The sequence below is a fragment of the Scyliorhinus torazame genome, chromosome 13, assembly GCF_047496885.1.
Source record: "Scyliorhinus torazame isolate Kashiwa2021f chromosome 13, sScyTor2.1, whole genome shotgun sequence".
NCBI lineage: Eukaryota > Metazoa > Chordata > Chondrichthyes > Carcharhiniformes > Scyliorhinidae > Scyliorhinus > Scyliorhinus torazame.
In genome coordinates this window covers 154487687-154508048 of record NC_092719.1, presented here as the reverse complement: position 1 = coordinate 154508048, position 20362 = coordinate 154487687, and positions in this window count along the sequence as shown.

The window sequence follows — 20362 nt, the reverse complement described above, 5'->3', positions numbered from 1 at the left end:
ATGGCACTATCCACTTTAATTCCCTTTGTTACTCCCAACTGTAGCCCTCTCCCCATGAAGGCAAAATGTTTTTGAACAGTCTTCTTTAGCCACATGATAGGACAAACCTAGGAATATACTTCACTTGTCAATTGCACCTTAAGTCAGTCAACCGAAAGCTAGTGGTAATAGAGAGTGATAGATGGCCATCCGTGTCTTTTATCGCTCGTATGTTGTGCGTCTGGGTGATCGTTCTGTTGTGCGACGAAACAGACGGGAACTGCGCAAAGTTGCCTGCCCGCAACCACATTCTTCTCCGTTTCCTTCTGTTGTTTTGCCACCTCCTGATACCTCGACTCACGAGGCCACCAGTCAGGCTTCAATACCATCCATCAAGGCGCTGTCGTCCCCATCACCTCCTCTCTGGCGGTCCACCAGGATCAGATGCAAGCCACAGAGACTGGACTTATGAACATTTGTTCAGTTGGTTATGTTCTGTGTTCTCGCATTAGACAGCTGTTTTCACATGTACATATGTTCACATCCACTGCCTGTATATATGTTAATATTGGCCTATTCTTGTAAATAACCACACATATGTCATCCAAACATAAAAAAAGGGGAGATGTCATGATATGCAGGCACACACACATAATGATATACAGACAAGCAGCTAATGGACACAGGGAGCAGGACATGACCAACAGGACACTCAGGGGTGGGATCTGACTATAAAAGACACGAGGCACTCACACTCCGCCTCTTTCCACGGATGAACATCGAGAGAGTCAGTCAAGGGTGTTGTTACGATCTCACACCCCCACCACGTGGCTAAGAGCTAGTTTGGTTCAGTCAGACAGAGTAACCATACTTAAGTTAGCAGAGAGTCGAACACACAGAGAACTGTGCTAGCTGTGCTATTAGTTCAATAAACTTGATTGAACTAACTTCAAGGTCTGGAGTATCTTTCTGATCTAAACTGCATCCAGTTGCAGCCAGTGTACCTAACACGACACTCCCAAGGGTGCAAACCTGCTGCAGGCAGAAGGTTGTGTTGAGTCTGACACTATATTTTCGATGTGCCTTGTTGATATCTGGGGCGAAATTCTCCGGTATCGGCGCGATGTCCGCCGACTGGCCCCTAAAACGGCACAAATCAGTCGGGCATCGCGTCGCCCCAAAGGTGCGGAATGCTCTGCATCATTGGGGGCCGAGCCCCAACCTTCAGGGGCTAGGCCCGCGTGGAAAAGGCCTTTGGTGCCCCGCCAGCTGGTGCGGAAATGACATCTTCAGGCGGTGCATGCGCGGGAGCGTTAGCGGCCGCTGACGGCATGCGCAGTGGAGGGAGTCTCTTCCGCCTCCGCCATGGTGGAGACCGTGGCGAAGGCGGAAGGGAAAGAGTGCACCGACGGCACATGCCCGCCCGCGGATTGGTGGGCCCCGATCGCGGGCCAGGCCACCGTGGGGGCACCTCCCGGGGCTAGATCGCCCCACGAGCCCCCCAGGACCCCGGAGCCCGCTCGCACCGCCTTGTCCCGCCGGTAAGGTAGGAAGGTAGGTGGTTTAATCTACGCCGGCGGGACAGGCATTTTAGCGACGGGACTTCAGCCCATCCGGGCCAGAGAATCGCGGGGGGGTGGGGGGGTGCCGCCAACCGGCGCGATTCCCGTCCCCGCCAAATCTCCGATGCCGGCGAATTCGGAAACCGGCGGGGGCGGGATTCACGCCTGCCCCCGGCGATTCTCCGACCCGGCCGGGGGGGGCGGAGAATCTCGCCCCTGGTCACCAAACGTAACTTCGGCCAGCATCGTCATGTTTTACTGATGAGGATGGCGACTATGTAATTCTTGGAGAAGAGGCTGCTGCCCTGGGGATGGCACCTTGCAACCTAACAGAATGACCCCGTCCTCACAAGTGATCATGTCCCTATGTGGCAAATAGGGACGAATCTATTCTGACGTCTCAAAATGCCAGTCCGTGAGCACCATTTCTTAACTCTTGACCACATAGAGGGCGGGATTCTCCGACCCCGCGCCGGGTCAGAGAATCGCCGGGGGGCCGCGCAAATCGAGCCACGCCGCCGCGGTGCCGGCACGCGATTCTCCGCAGAGCAGACAATCGGCGCCATTGGGGCCAGCGTGGTTGGCGCACCGCCGGTAGGGGCCGTTCTGCGCGGCCCCCCTGCGATTATCCGGCCCGGATGGGCCAAGCGGCCGTAAAGAAATAAAACAATCCCGCCGGGGCCGTTCTAACCTGCTCTGAGCCGGCGGGACCTCGGCGTTGAAGGGTCTGGGGGCGGCCTGTGGGGCGGGAGGGGGTTCCGACCCTGAGGGGGCCTCCGATGTGGCCTGGCCCGCGATCGGAACCCACCAATCGGCGGGCCGGCCTCGCTGTCTCCCGGCCTCCTCTCTTCCACGCCGGTGCCTGTACTCCTGCGCCATGCTGGGTCGGGGCCGGCGCGGACAAGGGAGACACCGCACATGCGCGGAAATCGTGCCAGTGGGACTGGGCATGCGCAGGTTCGCGCCGGACCCCCTGCGCATGCGCACATCCCCTGCCACCCATTCCACGGCTGGATCAGCAGCTGGAGCGGCGTGAACTGCTCCAGCGCCCTCCTGGCCCTCTGTAGGGACCAGAATTGCTGATCCTGGGGCTGTGTTGATGCCGTCGGGAAAGACGATGGCGTTTCCGTCGGCATCAACACAGCCCCAGAATCACAGAATCCCACCCAGGGTCTCTGTTGGTCCATGTCTTAATGTGGTTGGATGAAATAGGTCGAGTGTTTAGAACATTTCGAGCCAGGATGATCTCTTGCGGATTGGGAGACCCAGAAATTGTTTGTGGCAGTAGAAACCTGCTCAAAGCATCCGCATTTGATATCTGGGTACCTGGCCTAAGCTGAAAGATTTATAGATATGCAGCCAAGGGCAGTGCCCATATTTTCATTTGAGCTGAAGCTACAGGTAAGACGGACATGGGCGGCACTTTAGCACAGTGGTTAGCACTGTTACTTCACAGCACCAGGGACCCGGGTTCGATTCCTGGCTTGGGTCACTATCTGTGTGGAGTCTGTACGTTCTCCCCGTGCATGCGTGGGTTTCCTCCGGGTATCTGGTTTCCTCCCACAAGTCCCAAAGAAGACGTGCTCGTTAGACATTCGGAATTCTCCTCAGTGTACCCGAACAGGCGACAGAGTGTGGCGACTAGGGGATTTTCACAGTAACTTCATTGCAGTGTTAATGGAAGCCTACTTATGACAATAATAAAGATTATTATTATTAGTAGTAGTATTGGTATGGATGCCGTCCCCAATATCTTCGATGCTTTGACAAAGAGTCATCCAGACTCGAAACGTAAACATTTGCTCACCCACCATTTTGGGAACCATCCCTGTATCGACCTCCATTTTAAACAGACAGTCTTTGACCTCAAGGACAATCTCAATCGGGGGTGTTTTACTTCACCTCAGCATGTTAAGCTCGTATACTTCAGATTTTTCTTCAGTGTCTTCCTCACCCTTGTCCATTGGAGTCGCCGGAGTTTATTTTGGCAACTTGTAGTCGACTACCTGACACTGCATCTGGCTTGTGGATGGTCTTTCTTATTATATCTGAAACAGATGAATTCCTTACACAGTGTCTGTCTTGAGAATGCTCTACTCCACAACGTTAACAAGTCTCTAACTCTTGACTACCTGCCTCTTTTCTTGTTCTCTGGCTCTGCTGCTCCCTCACTTCGGGAACCTCGAATGGCCGCCTCTTCCCACCGTAATTAGTTTGCCTCACCTTGCACACATTGTAATTCAAAAGTGCTTTGTTCAGTGCTTACAGTGGCTTGAGCCAACTCAACCACTTTGTTCAAGGCTTTCTTAGTTTCTGACAGTTATTGATCCCACAGACCAACCGGCCCTACAGCAGGTCACTGAGAGAAGTACTAAATTCACAATGTTCCGGCATTTGTTAAAGACTGACTACAAAAGCCGATAGCATTTCTCCAGGACCTCAAATGACTGTATGAAATTTATAGCACTGCATAATTATGGAAGGGCAGGGATTGTAATTGTCCCTCACTAGTTGCACCAATTGATCAAAGGACCTGTGTGTCCGGCACCTCCGGAGATGTTAAGCTTCAGACGAGGTTATACGTTTGTGGGCCGCAAACTGTAAGTAATATCACTTTCTGTTTTTCTTCAGCTGTGATTTCATTGGCATCGAAGCCTTTCAACATATTGGTGCCAACTTTCAACCTCCGGATCAAACGGATCAATTTTCCTGAATAGTGGCATCACTTTTCAACTACTTTATTTTTCTACTCCTCTGACAGACTCTTCACCTTTTCCAATTTTCAATGAGTCTCCTTCGGCTGAATTGAATGATTCTCATTGCCAGTGTTGTATTGCGAGGCAAGCGACGAGGCAGTGTTAAATCACAACAATGATTTATTCAACTAAGAAAAACTTTATATACACAGAACTGTAGAACCACTACATAGGTCTGGTCCACTTGACTCCCAAGCTAACTCTGACCAAACCCCAACAGCCAAGTCTACGCCTAAACACCTGTAAGGCTAACATTCGTACGCTCCATCCCATTGGCTCCAGGCCAGTCACTCCTTAAAGCGGTCACGCTACCTCAAGTACACACTGGAACCCATGACTAGGGAAGAATTGAGGATGGTGTTCAAATGAGTTTGGTGCTTGATTATAAATTACACTTACCCCTATTAGCTGTGATTTTCTTGGTGACTGACTATGAAGCTGCATTGATGGTAAATTCAGGAGTAATCCTGATATCACATGAGATACAAATTAGGCTGGGTGTGCACATCTGTCCCAAGGCAGATTACCCCCAGTGCAGTGATGTCCTGGAGTCCCAGCAGTGGTGTAACATCATGGTCGACTACGTGGAACTGGAACTTGTCCTGCGCGCAGTACAGGATGACAATGCCTTCTGTGCATGTGGTTTGTCCACCATATGCAACAGGTTTACTTTGTTGGTGGGATCTAGAACAGCACAGCACTCGATTTCCCACAGAAGAGGCTTTGACAATACATTGCATTTTGCCCTGGTGTCTATTTTGACTTTAAATTTGCCATTGCTTTGAGCAAGAATTAACATTGTGAATATTTCATCTTTACCCATGGTAGAGTCGACACTTTTGCTGTAGAATGGTTCAAGGAGTTTGATGCTCTGGTTGTTTTGATTTACTTCCAGCTCATTCACTTTGTTCATGTTCCGAACCTTGGAGAGGTAGTCAGCTGCAGTGTGATTTGTGTTAGTGGTGGGTTGCTGTGGCTTTGGCCTGCAACACTTGACAAAGTGACTCCATTTGCCACAGTTTTGTGGGTGCTGGCCGTTGCATTTTGGACAGGCTTTATTCCACACTGAGAAAACTTCCACTTCTCTCCTTAATTCCTTCTTGCTCCTCTCAGTCTGTTCATTTAGCATGCAGATACTGATGGATTCCATCACAACTATCTGTTCACACTGCCTTCTCAGAGTTTGTCTGGAGGAACTCCTGACCTCATTTGGACAGAGGACCTCACTCCTTTGCCAATTTCTTGAGCATCAGCGAATATTGGAGCCCCTCCTGTGCCATGTTATACCAGGAGAAGGGGTGGCACAGTGGCACAGTGGTTAGCCTCACAGCACCAAGGACCCGGGTTCAATCCTGGTCACTGTCCATGTGGAGTTTGTACATTCTCCCTGTGTCTGCGTGGGTCTCACCCCCACAGCACAAAGATGTGCAGGGTAGGTGGATTGGCCACGCTAAATTGTCCCTTAATTGGGGAAAAAAAAGAATTTGGATACTCTAAATTCATTTTTTTTAATCTTTCCCAGGGGAAAGCCACTCATGCAATGAATTCCAGTATGTCTTCCAATCAAAATGCAGTTCCCCTTTTAAGTGTATTGTGTAGACTAGTCCATTTGAACTTATGAACATTTGACTGATTGATTCATAACTAATGCACAATGTGCGGTGCGGCCATCTAAAATGGCCACCTGCAAAGGATAAAGGGAATTGTGTTCAAGCCAGGACACAGACAGTACACAGCCCCTGTGTATTGAGCAAAGGAAAACCAGACTGAATTGAAACTTGCACCTGTTAAAGGTCAATCACCAATTTTGCCAGGACAATAGACTCAAATTAAGAAATAGCAACAGTAGCAGACCCCCGGCGCCACCTCCCCTTATTTGGAAAGGCCTATGCACTTGGAACAATAACAACTAGGACTCGCCCAGCCATCAAGGTACCTGCTCCTAAATGACAAGTATCGATCAGAGCAATCGAGATCCTTTCGATCCATTGGAACCTGAGTTAACTCCGCCCAAAAGGGCATGAAAGAGGAGAAGGATAAGAAGCCCTGCGCACTAGGGATTGGTCTCTTTTGAACCGGCCTGTGCCCACTCCAATTGCAGCATAACGACCAGCCAAGTTCAAGACCCGCAATCGCTACCTGAGAGAGACGAGCCGCAGCCGAGGCGAACCTGATGACTTCCAGCCGAAACACGTGGGGACTCAGATAAAGGCCTTTTCTACCCGCACAGAGCCGGTCATCCAGAAGTTAAGTAAAGGTCATCTTAGTTGATAGGTGTAGTTTAATACATAGCCGCATGTATCATTGCACAGAGAGATAAGTCTTGTGTTTAATAACAAACTGTCTTTTGAACTAACATACTGGTTGTGTGGTCATTTGGTCAATACAAGAAATGTTCTCGCTGCTTGTGGTTCGATAGTAAAGTGGCAACAAATGCATGACAGAATACTTCATTTCTTATGTACAATTTTTAAAATCATATATATAGAAAAATGTAACACAAAAAAGAGGATGTAGTGACCTCTGTATATGTTAATACATGATTAGTTAATGTGCAGTCAGTACAGTCAGATGATCACTAGATGTCAACACTAACAGGAGCTATATAAAGAGTTTCTCGCTCTTTCTTAGTGTTAATGTGTGTTTATTACATCTACAGTATAAAAGTGATCAGCTCAGAGTGTAGTGCATTATATTAATTGTGAGTTTAATCTAATCTCAGTTAATTCTATTACTAGTCAAAGTATTAAAGTAAAAGAACTCAAAAGTATATTATTTTGTTGGTCAGTAAATAATTTGCCATCAACTGCAAGACTTTGACTGTTTATCATCACGTTAAATACAACTCGGCAAGCCAAATGAGTAATATATATTCATCTCTGTAATATAACAGTGAGGACAAGGACAAAAGGAAAATGAGCACTATGGTGGAAGATAGGAGAGATTGAAAGAAAAGAAGAGTAAGTCTAACGGGCCAAAGGGAAGGCGATGGGGCAAAAAATGAGAGGCCTGATCTGACTGGCAAAAATTAACCCCCATCCCGGAAGAGAGTTTGGAGGTGGGGGAGACATTTAATTGGGTGGGAAGGTGACAGGTAGGTTCCTCACCACCTTACATTTGATTAAGCCTGGGGCAGAAAGCTTGTGGATGACCTTCCCGCCCAGATGGCAGTTGAAGCTAAGGACCTCATATGCTGAAACTGGTATTCAATCAGGAGTGGGGTGGGATGGGGGGGGGGGGGGGGGCTGCAGAATCACCACTCAGGTAGCCAAAAAAGCAAATCCGACTGGCTCCTGTTGGAATCCCTCATTCAAAAACACCCAGTGTCTTGATTCAGAGACCCAACATTGGCAAGGGAGGCAGCTGAAAGCCAGTGCCCTTGCCTCTTCTCCTGTGATCCTCCATCCCACGAACCCCACCCTGCCATTATTCACTTTTGGCCTGGAGTTGCTCGTTGATCCTGGGCCCCTTGGAGCTGGCAGCAATGGAGATCAGCCAGCCTATAACTGGTTGGCAGGCAGATCTCAATTGGGATTTCTGCCCCAGGGTCCACTAACCATTTAATTCTGACAGGCCTTCACCAAATAGGCGATGCAGGGGTCCCATCAGCTTTCCAGCCGGTGGGCAAGATCCCCATTGCAAACATTAAATTCCATTCGGAGATTGTAATTTAAAAAAATAAATTTGGGTAGAGCAGATTTACTCCAATTTTATCCTGACACATCACCTGACAGGAATATTCTTGAACGTTTGTCATTCACTTACATAGCTATGCTTTGCAATATAAATGACAAGCTCACGTAAGTTTCCTAACTTGATGTGTAAATACGCTGGCATAGATTTACAGCCCAAAATTTAGGTCATGCACTGAGATTTTACAAGCTTGCTAGTAATTTATGTTCGCTGTTCTGGCCTTGTCCCAGGCTCTATTCAGCCAAAACACTGCCAATCTCATTGCAGCCAAATATTTTGAACCTTCCCCCCTGCCCCAATACACCCTCCATCCATTACCACTCCTTCCCCCGACCACCCCATTATGCAGCAAGACTAACGGCGCAATCTACTAGCCTTCCCGACGGCTGTTCGCCTCGCGAGATCTAACATCAATGGGCAGGATCCAGTCTCGCAGGGTGAAGTCAGATTATACATTAATTTAAGGCACTTACATGAGCTTATCATTTATATTGCAAAGCATAGCTATGTAAGTGAATGACAAACATTCAAGAATATTCCTGTCAGGTGATGTGTCAGGATAAAATTGGAGTAAATTAGCTCTGCCTTCGCCAGATCGAACAGCAACCTGGCATCTACTGGCCTCACCAAAGAGATCCCAGTCAGGCGTCGTTTAGTACTGGTCCCCACAAACTGGGACCAGGCGGAACAGTACCTGGGGTGTCTCCCAGAAAATCGAAGACCCCCGGGTGGTCGGCCTGTGGACAGGGTGGCACCTGGCACTCCTGGTTCTACCCAGGCACCTTGGTACGGCCAACTGGGTACCCTGACAGGGCCACCTGGGCACCTTGGCAGTGCCACCTGTGTGCCAGCCTGGCACTGCCAGGGTGGCCAGGTGGCACTGCCAGGATGCCAGACAGTGCAGGGATCGGGTCCAGGGTTGCCCTTCCCCTATGTGGTAGGGTGGGGGGTGGGGGTGCAGAGTACCCCCCGATCGGTGCATTGGGATGTGGCGAGATCTGTGGGTTGTATCAGGGGGGGGGGTCGTGAGATTGGGGCACCATCCCGAACCCTTCCTACACTGAGGAGCTCCACTCGCTGGATCGCCCAGTGTAGGAAATGTGGCCTTGGCACACGCAAACAAGACAGAGTGTCATTAGATAGTAGGGTCATTCCAGTGCTACAAGCACTGGGAACGACCCCGCTAATCCCACCCAGAACGGCACTGTTTTATTTTGGTTAGATATTAGCTGGAATAGTCTTGCAAATGGACAGATCTAAGAAATTAGAAACAAAGAAATGGAACATTTACACCACAAAAGGAGACCATTCATCCCATCTTGCTTAGGTGGCTGAAAAAGCAATCTAATCTGCTCCCAATTTCTTGTCTTATGGTTCATTTCCCTCTAGGGAACACGTAAGTGAAAATCCAAGTATGTTTTACACATAATGAAGGTTTCTGCCTCTACCACCCTTTCAGGCAGTGAATTTCAGAACTCCATCACGCTCTGGGTGGAAAAAAACGATCCTCAACTTATCTCCTATCATTCTACCAATTATTTTAAATCTGTTTCCTGGTTTTCGACCTCTATATAGGCATATGTCATGTACAGTGATAGAAGAGGAAGAAAAGCAGCAAAGCTTCTAAGAGTGAGGCACTATGGCAGAGGAGAGCAGGTCACTTGTTCTAACAGGAGAATTCAGGTGGAACATCTTTTCCCAGAGTGGTCAGAATCTGGAATTTGTTTTTGCAAATGGCCTAGGTGCATCTAAAGGAAAGCTTGATAAACACATGAGGGAATAAGGGATTGAGGATTAAGGGGCTAGCTGAAGAGGAGTGAGAGGAGGTTCACTTGGAGTATAAACACAAACATGGACTTGGGCCGGTTGAGCTCACTTGGCTAGACAGCTGGTTTGTGATGCAGAGCAAGGCCAGCAGTGTGGGTTTAGTTCCTTTACCAGCTGAGGTTATTTATGAAGACCCTGCTTTCTCAACCTTACCCCTTGCCTCAGGTTAAATCAGCACCAGTCAGCTCTCCCCCTCAAAGGGAGAAGCAGCATCTGAGACTATGACGACTTTACTTTGCCTTTATTGGATCTATTGCATTGAGTGGCCTGTTTCTGTAATTCTTTGCATGATTATGTAGTGGCGACAAAGGATGTATTTGCTTTCTGTTGCGTTTTACAATGTGAAGTCGCAAAATGAGCTGTGCAGGAAATTTGGGTGCATGTTTGCATTGGTAAAATTGGCACAGAAACCAGTACAGGTGCAGTCCAGGGGACTCCAACCTACCATCCTGTAATCTCCTGGGACAGGTGGAAAATCACATTAAAAAAAGCCCTTTGCCAAATCAGAAAATAAAAGTCGAAGAAACTAATCTCTGCTCCCTGTGGGCAATCAAACCAAGTTCCAAAAGGCCACCGTGACAGTGAAGTAGCATGTGCAACATTCCATTTATCTTTTGAAATTTGGTGATATGAACCAGAGCAACAGAACTGAACTAACACCTTTTTGAACTGCTGCAGTTCATGTGCACAATCCACCGTTTCCCCTAACCTGTCTTCTACGTGTAAAGCTAGATTGTGTCATATTTTATTTTGCCTACACTACAGTGAAATCCAACAAGAAAACATATATTTTTTTAAAAACTAATTTGTTTTAACAGAATCAGTTGAACAGTTAGAAACCATTCACAGCCTCCTTTCCTTCCCCTTGAAATGTCCCATAAGTAATTGGGGCCATGGTTTTAAAGTGGCAATTAATTAATGCCACTTAAATCTTTTCTTTGCAATCTTGTCAGTAGGCTTTCTTTCTTTCCTATCTTCCATTGCATCTTAAATGGACCAATATAGTAGCTATTATTCATGAAGCCATTGCATCAGTATTGTAATATTCAAACCGTATTATTAGTTTGCTGCTGGAAGCAGTTTTCTTACCTTTTGCTACTTAGCTTAAACATAGTAAACTTCAGTTTAAGATGATACTGTCCAAAGGAGCAGCCACTAAAATTGTCTGCTTGTCTGTCTTGATGCTATTGGTTCATTTATTCCCTGTCCTGCCCAGTAACAATCTATTCCAGTCAGCATAAGCATCAGCATTTGTACAGGAGCCTAGGATACGTTATATTCTCCTTGCTACCAGGTGGTTACAGAGCTTAAGGAGTGGTGTGAGGGGAATAAAATGGAAAATAAAGAAATAACATTTGAGGTGCGATGGGTATAAGGGAAGGGGAGAACCTCTCACAGTCGGATTCACTGCACTCTTCGGAGTGGATCATGCGATATTGCTCCTCACCTTCACTCTGGCTTCTAGTAGCTGTTAACATGTGACAGCAGTCACACCTTTGTAAATCATTTTAACTGGCATCTCACACCAAGTAGCCATTGGGTCTCCTATCCTCAGTGACTTGGGTGTTTGTTTACCCTGGCATATGAAGACTGCTGCAATATAATAAAGCTGAAGCATCTTAGACATATTGTACAGCAACCATCCTCTGCACTCAGTGATGCTCTGAGTTGCTATCTAAGTTTAGATATACTTTACAATGGTTTTACAATTAAAGTGTGACACCAGACACCGTCACAGGCACACTTTCCAGGAAGAATCACTGGCTAGATTTCTGTGCTCCACAGTTAAGAAACATTGGAGCCAAGTCCCTACTGATGTCAGCTGAGACCTAAGTAACTCATTACAGCCTAGTGTGCTGGTTTGTATGGCTGAGTGCCACCTGGGGAGTGCAGTTACCCATCCAGGTACTGATTAGCTCAATTTATTTCTTCAAATCTAAGTTTGAATCTATTGGCCATAAGTTTCTTAATTTCTCACAAAATATTCACCTCCAGACAATGCAGCACTCAATAAAACCTTAGAAATATTTGGCTGAAATCACTGGCTTCTTAACGTTTTCAAGAAACTACCCACTCTGCCCTCAATTGTTCCATTTAAAACACATAATTGTGAAGTACGTTAGATAAGCTGTAGAAGAATGATGCCATCTTGCCAGAATAGATGGGCAGAATTTTAATATAGACAATTAGTGCAAATTAGCTCTATTTTTCTATATTGTCACATACTCTGGTGATTAATAGTTTTAATTTGTTTAAACTGTCTGGGTAGAATCTTTTGGAGGCAGACACTGCTAAAATTCCTTTAATTAGAGTTAATAATGCCAAATTTGCATGTACTAACTAGGGTCCAATTTTAATTATATTTTTCATGCAGAACAGTACAAAGGGCATTGCTGTAAGTTTGAGGACTTTTGACACTTCCTCAGGGACTTATTATGTTGACAAATAGCACATGATAAACACAAAAATGCAAACAAGTTTTCCTATCCATTTATATATGCAGCAAACCCATGACAACAGGGCAGAGTCAGGCTAGTACATCATTAATAGTAGCAGAATTGTGCATTATAATAGCAAATTATTTGCTATACAGCACTGGCGTACTTTGACTCTGTTATTCACATTGAAATGATTTCTGTCATTATTTTAGTCCAGCTCTGTGTGCCTGTCTCTGTCAATCATATCTAAATCCACAAGGACTAAAAGCTTTGGAAACACTTGCACTGTGAAATTGTTATTTAAACTGCACCAATTATTAGTTTCTAAAGCAGTGGCCTATAAATAAATGAAGCAATTTGTAGTTGTATTAGGTAAAGTTACATTCTAAATGAACTTAATTTATACTGATATGTAGGATTAAACTTCAAAATCTCCAGAGTTTCTATAAATATTCTAAATGTAATAATTTGTAGGCTTTGGGTCATATGTGAAATTGGGTTAAAATAAATGCTGAGAAATAAACCTACTCGTGTCATTTTCAGTTCACCCTCTTGTATCTTTTTCACGATTGTTTCAATGATAAAAAAACTATATTGGTGGTAAAAATTAACAACAATAGCCAGAAATAGTTACACCATTTTCATGCACCTAAAGTCTCCAATACCATAATCACCTTTGCAAGAATTTATTTGAAGTGAAATGATTTAGAAACTTCAATCATTTTTAACTCCCACAACAATCCAAGCAGCTCTTATCAGAAATGGCTCTTCCAACACTTCTCTTACACTCCAGGACAGGATTTTCCCTTTGATCGTCAAGTCACATCTTGATTTTAAAATTCTCGCGCATTTTCAAATCCCTCCATAGCCTCGCCTCTTCCTATCTCTGTAATCTCCTCCAAAGGTTCAAACCCACAGCCCTCCAAGATATCTGTGCTCCCCTAACTCTGGTCTCTTTTGTATTCCCAATTATAATTGCTCCACCCATGGTGGTTGTGCCTTCAGGCACTTAGGTCCCAAGCTCTGGACTCCCTTCCCTACAGTTCTCTACCTCCCAATCTTGCTTTCCACATTTAGGACTCTTCTTAAAACCTACCCGTTTGTCTAGGCCTTTGGTTATCTGACTTAATATCTCCTTATGTGACATACTTTGTTACAAAATACGCCTGCACAGCACTTAGGCCAGTTCATTAAGTTAAAGACACTATATAAGTTGTAGATTCTCCGACGCCCCGCCGGGTCGGAGAATCGCCGGGGGCTGGCGTGAATCCCGCCCCCGCTGGTTGCCGAATTCTCCACCACCGGAGATTCGGCGGGGGCGGGAATCGCGCCGCGCCGGTTGGCAGGCCCCCCCCCGCGATTCTCCGGCCCGGATGGGCCGAAGTCCCGCCGCTAAAATGCCTGTCCCGCCGGTGCAGATTAAACCACCTACCTTACCGGCGGGACAAGGCGGCGCGGCCGTCTCCGGGGTCCTGGGGCGATCTGGCCCCGGGGGGTGTCATTTCTGCGCCAGCTGGCGGGGCACCAAAGGCCTTTTCCGCCAGCTGGCGGGGCGGAAATTCGTCCAGCGCGGGCCTAGCCCCTTAAGGTTGGGGCTCGGCCCCCAAAGATGCGGAGCATTCTGCACCTTTGGGGCGGCGCGATGCCCGACTGATTTGCGCCGTTTTGGGCGCCAGTCGGCAGACATAGCGCCGTTTCCGGAGAATTTCACTGACTACAGATATTGCATCTCTGACATGCTCTCATTAATTCCTCCCAAGCTGCAAACACACCATCCTGCCCAATTTTCGCTCTCTCCACATTCATCCCTCATTGATATTCAAAGTTCATCGAGCCGTCTCGGACTCTAATTCATTGTTTCTCAGGATCGCAACATTATGGAGCTCCTTATACTCTTCAAACATTATTTAGGCTTTTCAAGATTGGTGTCAGAGTATCGTTACTTCCAGATTTACTTTGAAGTTTCCTTCATTTCTTTCACGATTGGTGGTCTGCAATGTGCATGGGACCAGTCTGATGTGATTCACACATTTTCTTACAGGAATGGGAGAGTAACTTTGATAGGGAGCTGGAAATGGGCTTGTCCATGCTTTTGGGGCTGAATGGTCTATTGAGGTGACTCAAGGAATATTTTAATTTATATTTTCATTACAAAATACTTGCATTTTACATCATTGGAGGCAAATGACATAAACAAGAAAAATATATTCTAAAATACATCTCAGGCCAGGTCCTGACAATAACTTCAAAAAGTATGTTTGGAAGAATTACAAAAAGTGAAATGCATGTAACAGATATTAATAGGAATCATTTGAAAAAGGACTTAATATAACATAAAATCTGAAAGAAATATCACCACCGTCCTTGTAAAGAATGCCCAGAAATCAGGTAGAAAATATGAAATTAAGCCAAAACTAAAAATATTGACAAAACCTATAATAATAAAACCTTGAAATTAATTTCCTTAAGATTGCCAAAATGCATTGTATAATCACGAACAATATCCATCTCCAAATACAAGAGCTGTGTTCACCAGACTAAGTTATACTTCTGGCGTTGCTATGCAACAGCACGAATTGCACTGTTCTACAAATAGGATTCTTTGAAAAATGAACAGTTGTACCTTGGGGTATTTGTCTGAAAATGGAAATACTGGTGCAGGGAACAGCACCAACATGCTTTCCGGAGTATTTTAATGTTTGACAGTACACCTAGATTGGCCATGCTCAGGCAAAAAAATTATTTTATCTTCGAACACTAGGGCTTTGAATACATTTTTAAAAAATGAAATAGTTTACTTGCATGCATTTTCAATGACTTTGACTTCACAATATTCAATGCCCTGAAACACATCCCACTGACTTACTAATGAACTATTTGTCACTGGCTTCATAGTCTTCTGAAAGTCATTTAAATTGGTTTGTTTCCCATCACTTACAAATATGGAAAATAGTGACCATTTTAGGGGAGATATATATGAGATAAGATGGGTGAGATTAAAAAAAACTGCAAATACTGAAAATCTGAAGCCAAGTCCTTCTGAAAGAGTTGAGTTGGATTGTTTCCTTTCTTTCTCAGAATGGGATTATTCAGGTTGCAGATTAAATCTTTGGTGCCGTTCAGGAAGTGTTCCATCAATTGGGACTCCAACATCTCATTCTGATGGAGACGGAATGTGAAAGGTAGCTTTAACTTTTATATACTAACTGGCCTATGTGGCTCCAGTATTTCTGTTTTAATTATAGGATGGTGCATAAAGGTGCCACGTCACCACGTTTCTCTAATATCTTTCATATCTGCTGTGGTGATTCCTGTCCTCAAAAACAAACCTTGACCCTTTGTTCTTACAGACTATCCTATCTCCAAATTCCCTGTCCTCTCCGAAGTTCTTGAACCTGTCATCATCTCCAAAATTTGTTTTATCTTTCCTAGGACTCCAATATTTCAATCCCTCCAATCAGGTTTCTATCCCTGCCACAGTACCAAAATGTCAAATTAAAAATGGTATAGGTGAATGCAGCGGTGGACTTACAATGAAGCACATCAAGTCTGGGTTCAGAGCCCCTGCCAATGGAAGCCCCATGATGGTGAATGGCTTTGGGGGCCGCCAGTCAGAGACTGAAAGCTCTGAATATCCTGATAGGTTCAAGAAATGCAAATGAGCAGGCAATGTAAAGCAACATCGGGCTCTGATTGGCGAGTCCCCTCAGAGTGGGTAAACACTGTCCAAGATCTTTTACAGGTGATGATTTTTTAAAAATATAAATTTAGTTGACCCAATTCATTTTTTTCCAATTAAGGGGCAATTTAACAGGGCCAATCCACCTACCCTGCACATCTTTGGGTTGTGGAGGCGAAACCCTTGCAAACACGGGGAGAATGTGCAAACTCCACATGGATAGTGACCCAAAGCCAGGATCGAACCTGGGACCTCGGCGCCGTGAGGCAGCAGTGCTATTCACTGTGCCACCGTGCTGCCCTTTTACAGGTAATGATGACTTGGAGGGAGAGAGAGCAGCAATGAGGATCTAAGAAAAACATATTTTTTAAAAGCAGCAGCCAGGGCTGAGGAGACCAGATAGCCAGGCAGGCAGCCTGAACTAACAGCAAAGTAATCGAGCTTGCCTCGGTGGTGCGGGCCTGCGAGGGCCAAGCTAGGAGGCAGGTGCTGGCCGGCACTCACTGAGAGGAGCAGCGGGAGACTCTTGACCTCAGGCCAGGGCTGAGGAGGGTGGTTGGGCAATCTAAAAGTACAACAAAAGCAGCAGCAATTTTCCACCAAAGGCCAGGGGGCTGAGGAGGCCAAAAAGCCGGGCAGGCAGCTGGTGAGCCAGCACAACTCAGTCCAAAGATGTGTGGGTTAGGTAGATTGGTCACGATAAATTGCCCCTTAGTGTCCAGAGATGTGCAGGTTAGGTTGTGGGTTTATAATAATAATCTTTATTAGTGTCACAGGTAGGCTTACATTAACACTGCAGTGAAGTTACTGTGAAAATCCCCGAGTCGCCACACTCTGGCGTCTGTTCAGGTACACCGAGGGAGAATTCAGAATGTCCAATTTACCTAACAAGCACGTCTTTCGGGACTTGTGGGAGGAAACTGGAGCACCCGGAGGAAACCCATGCAGACATGGGGAGAATGAGCAGACTCCGCACAGACAGTGACCTAAGCCGGGAATCGAACCCAGGTCCTTGACGGTGTGGGGATAAGGCAGAGTAGACATGGGTAACCCTTTTGATAGGTCAATGCCGACTCGATGGGCCGAATAGCTTCCTTCTGCTCTATAGGGATTATTTGATGGTATAGTTCTATGAACTCCCAAGGTCATTGTCAAGCAGAGCTCAAGGTGAGGTGCAAGGGCTGAAGAGGCTCCACTGGCCATCGAAGTCAGCAGCACAGCAGGGCGACTTGACCTGGCCTGCAGGGCTAAAGAGCGCTGAGCAATACACCAAAGGAAAAGTGAGGAGGCTAGATAGCCAGATAGGCAGCCTGAACCAGCAGTAATTCGAGCCAAGGTCGTCATAGTCGAGGAGAGCAGCAGCAGGGGTGACTTAATTCTGCACTATCTGCTCATTTTGAAAAGGAGAGTTCCTACTGGAGGAAACGCTGAGGTTTGTTACCACAGTCAATCTGCTGTCTTCTTCACGACTATCTCTAGGAGGATATGATGAGACATCATTGTCAACTCAAAGAGGTAATTTGTTAACCTACATTGAATATTTCAGTGAATTTGATTAGCTTCTCAAAGAACATTTGAAAAGTTATCATTATTGTGGCTCAGGGAAGAGCAACGTTTTAATGCACAGAACCTACTATAATAGCAGAGTGACTACTGAAGTCAAAGATGTCAAATACTATTCCATAATAGTTGATTCAACACCAGATGTGAGTCATGTGGACCGATTAACATTAATTTCAAGGTACGTGACCAGTGATGGTGAAGTTGTAGAGTGATTTCTCTCTTTTGTCCAGCTACAATCACAAATTTATGAGTGACTGGAGACAATGGTTTTGGAAATTATTGCAAATTTAGGTTTGGACATCAAAAAGTGTCGCAGGCAGAGCTGCGATAATGCCGCAAATACGGCAGGAAAATATTCAGGTCTATAAGCAAGGCTGAACAATGTAAACCCCTGTGCATTATGCATCCCATGTTCCAGTCACTTCTTGAATTTAATCTGCAATGCTGCAGCTGAATCCTGTGAGGCAGCTGTACATTTTTTGACTTTGTTCAAAACTTGTGTGTCTTTTTCCATGTTTTCACTCACTGGTGGAATATGTTGCAATCATCCTTGGAGAAGGAAAACATTTGATGGTCAAAAGAATTTATGACACCAGGTGGTCCACTTGTGCAAATGCGGTTTTGGCTTTGAAATTGCACTTTGTTGATATAAAGGCAACCTTATCAGACATAACCGTATAAACTTTAAAAAACTATATGTGAAAGCTAAAGCAAAATCCTTAGCAGAGAAGTTTGAAAAATATTATGGGCTCGATTCTGACGATAGCGTGGGAAAGGTGACATTTTACGACTGAAGAAACGGCATAAAGCAGCTACTGATCCTCGGTCTGGTGGGGGGCTAGCAGGCACGCAGCACAGACCACCCAGCTCTAGCTCCGGATACGGCCAGAGAATTGCCGGGTCGATGGCCGCGCATACGCATGGCAGCGGCATCCCCGCAGATCGGCTCCCCCCCCCGGCTGCGGCGCCGCTGAACTTAATCCGCAGCCGCCACGCCGAGTTCCCCCCCCCCAAAAAAATCTCATGCGACCGACGCCACCTGGAACTCGGCCCATCCAGAATGGAGCACTGGGGGCAGGACCCTAGGTAACGTCCTGAGGCCATCCTGACGGCATGCAGAGTACCCTGTTTTTGAGGGGGCGGAGCATCGCAAAAGCAGCACCACTCCTGATATCGGCGCCAACAGAGATTCTCTGGCCGATCACCAAACGCGATTTCGGCGTCCGAGACTGGAGAATCCCGCCCAAGATCATTGTTTTTAGAGTTTGTGGAACCGTTTACTGCAAAGAATTAATGCCATCAGCAAATCGTTGCAAAATGTTGATACAAATTTATTGCACACTGCGCAATTGTTAGCAAAATTTAAAAGTTTTGTTGTGGAAGTTCAGAAATGACTCTAGCTTCATAGGATCATGGAACTTACAGTGCAGAATGAGGACATTCGGCCCATCAAGTCTGCACCAGCCTTTGGAAAGAGCACCCTACTTAAGCCCAAGCGTCCACTCTATCCCCGTAACCCAGTAACCCCATTTAACCTTTTTGGATAGTAAGGGCAATTTAGCATGGCCAATCCACCTAACCTGCACATCTTTGGACTGTGGGAGGAAGTCGGAGCACCCGGAGGAAACTCACGCAGACACGGGGAGAAAGTGCAAACTCCACACAAGCAGTCACTGAGGTTGGAATTGAACCCAGGTCCCTGGAGCTGTGAGGCAGCAGTGCTAACCACTGAGCCACCGTGCCACCTCCTTCTGCACTGGTGGAAGCAGGGGCATGAACAAAAAACATAGGTCCTGTAAATGATGAGAAGCAGGGAGAGAGGGAGGAACTGAGATGAGGAGGAAGGGAAGGTTCAGACATATCAGTTTTGAATCAGCTGGGAAGACAGGCGTACTAGCATTAGTGTCCTTCAAGGAGTCAATAGCACCAATATCGAGGCCATGATCAGATAAAACAAACTCTGCTGGGTCACCCATATGGTTTGGATGTCAGAGTCCTGACTGACAAAGCAAATCTTCTTCACCCAGCTCAGGGAAGGATCCCAAAGAAGAGGAGGACAAAGGAAGCTCTTTAAAGACACTCTGAAGGCTTACCTCAAGAAGTGGAATGTAGAAGTCAATGCCTGGGAGACCCTTGTTCAGACGAGACCTACTTGGAAGCAGCTCTTAATTGAAGGGACACAATTCTTCAAGCAGACAACAAGAGGAGGCCGAGGAAAAGAGCTTGAGAAAGGAATACCAGTGGCCTGGAGTCCAAGGATCGATCCCACCTTTTGGAAACTCCTGCCAAGTGAGTGATTGAAAATGCGACTCTATGATCGAGCTCATCAGCCACGCAAAGACCCAAAGAACCCATAACCAGTATTAGAGTACCATAGGTGGACAATCATAATCCTTAGCGAGTGATCGCCGAAGATTACATACACTCCAAACCCAATCTATCCATTATAGTTTCTTTAATGGAATAACATCCTCATTACAAATCAAAGATTTTAAAAAATCTTTCTTTAATTTTGTGATTACAAAATTCACTTTGCACAGTAAAGTTTCATTTTAGTGAAATTAACAGCCTCAAAAACAGTTTCAAAAAAAGAAAATCTTCCTTTCACTTTATTTGCATTTTAAACACATTTATAAATGCTAAACACTAATATTATAAAACATTAACCTACCAAACAAATGGCTCCCGATGTCTCCTGCCTCCGCTTGATGATGCTGGACCCAGAACTAAAAGTGCAAATAAAAAGGTGTAAAAACTTACCTAATATCAGAGCAAGTCAACCAAGTTCGCCCTGTCCTTTTAATTTGCATTCAACAGGCCTAGTGCAACATTTCACCTAATCTGTCGAAAGAATGTGAGCTAGGG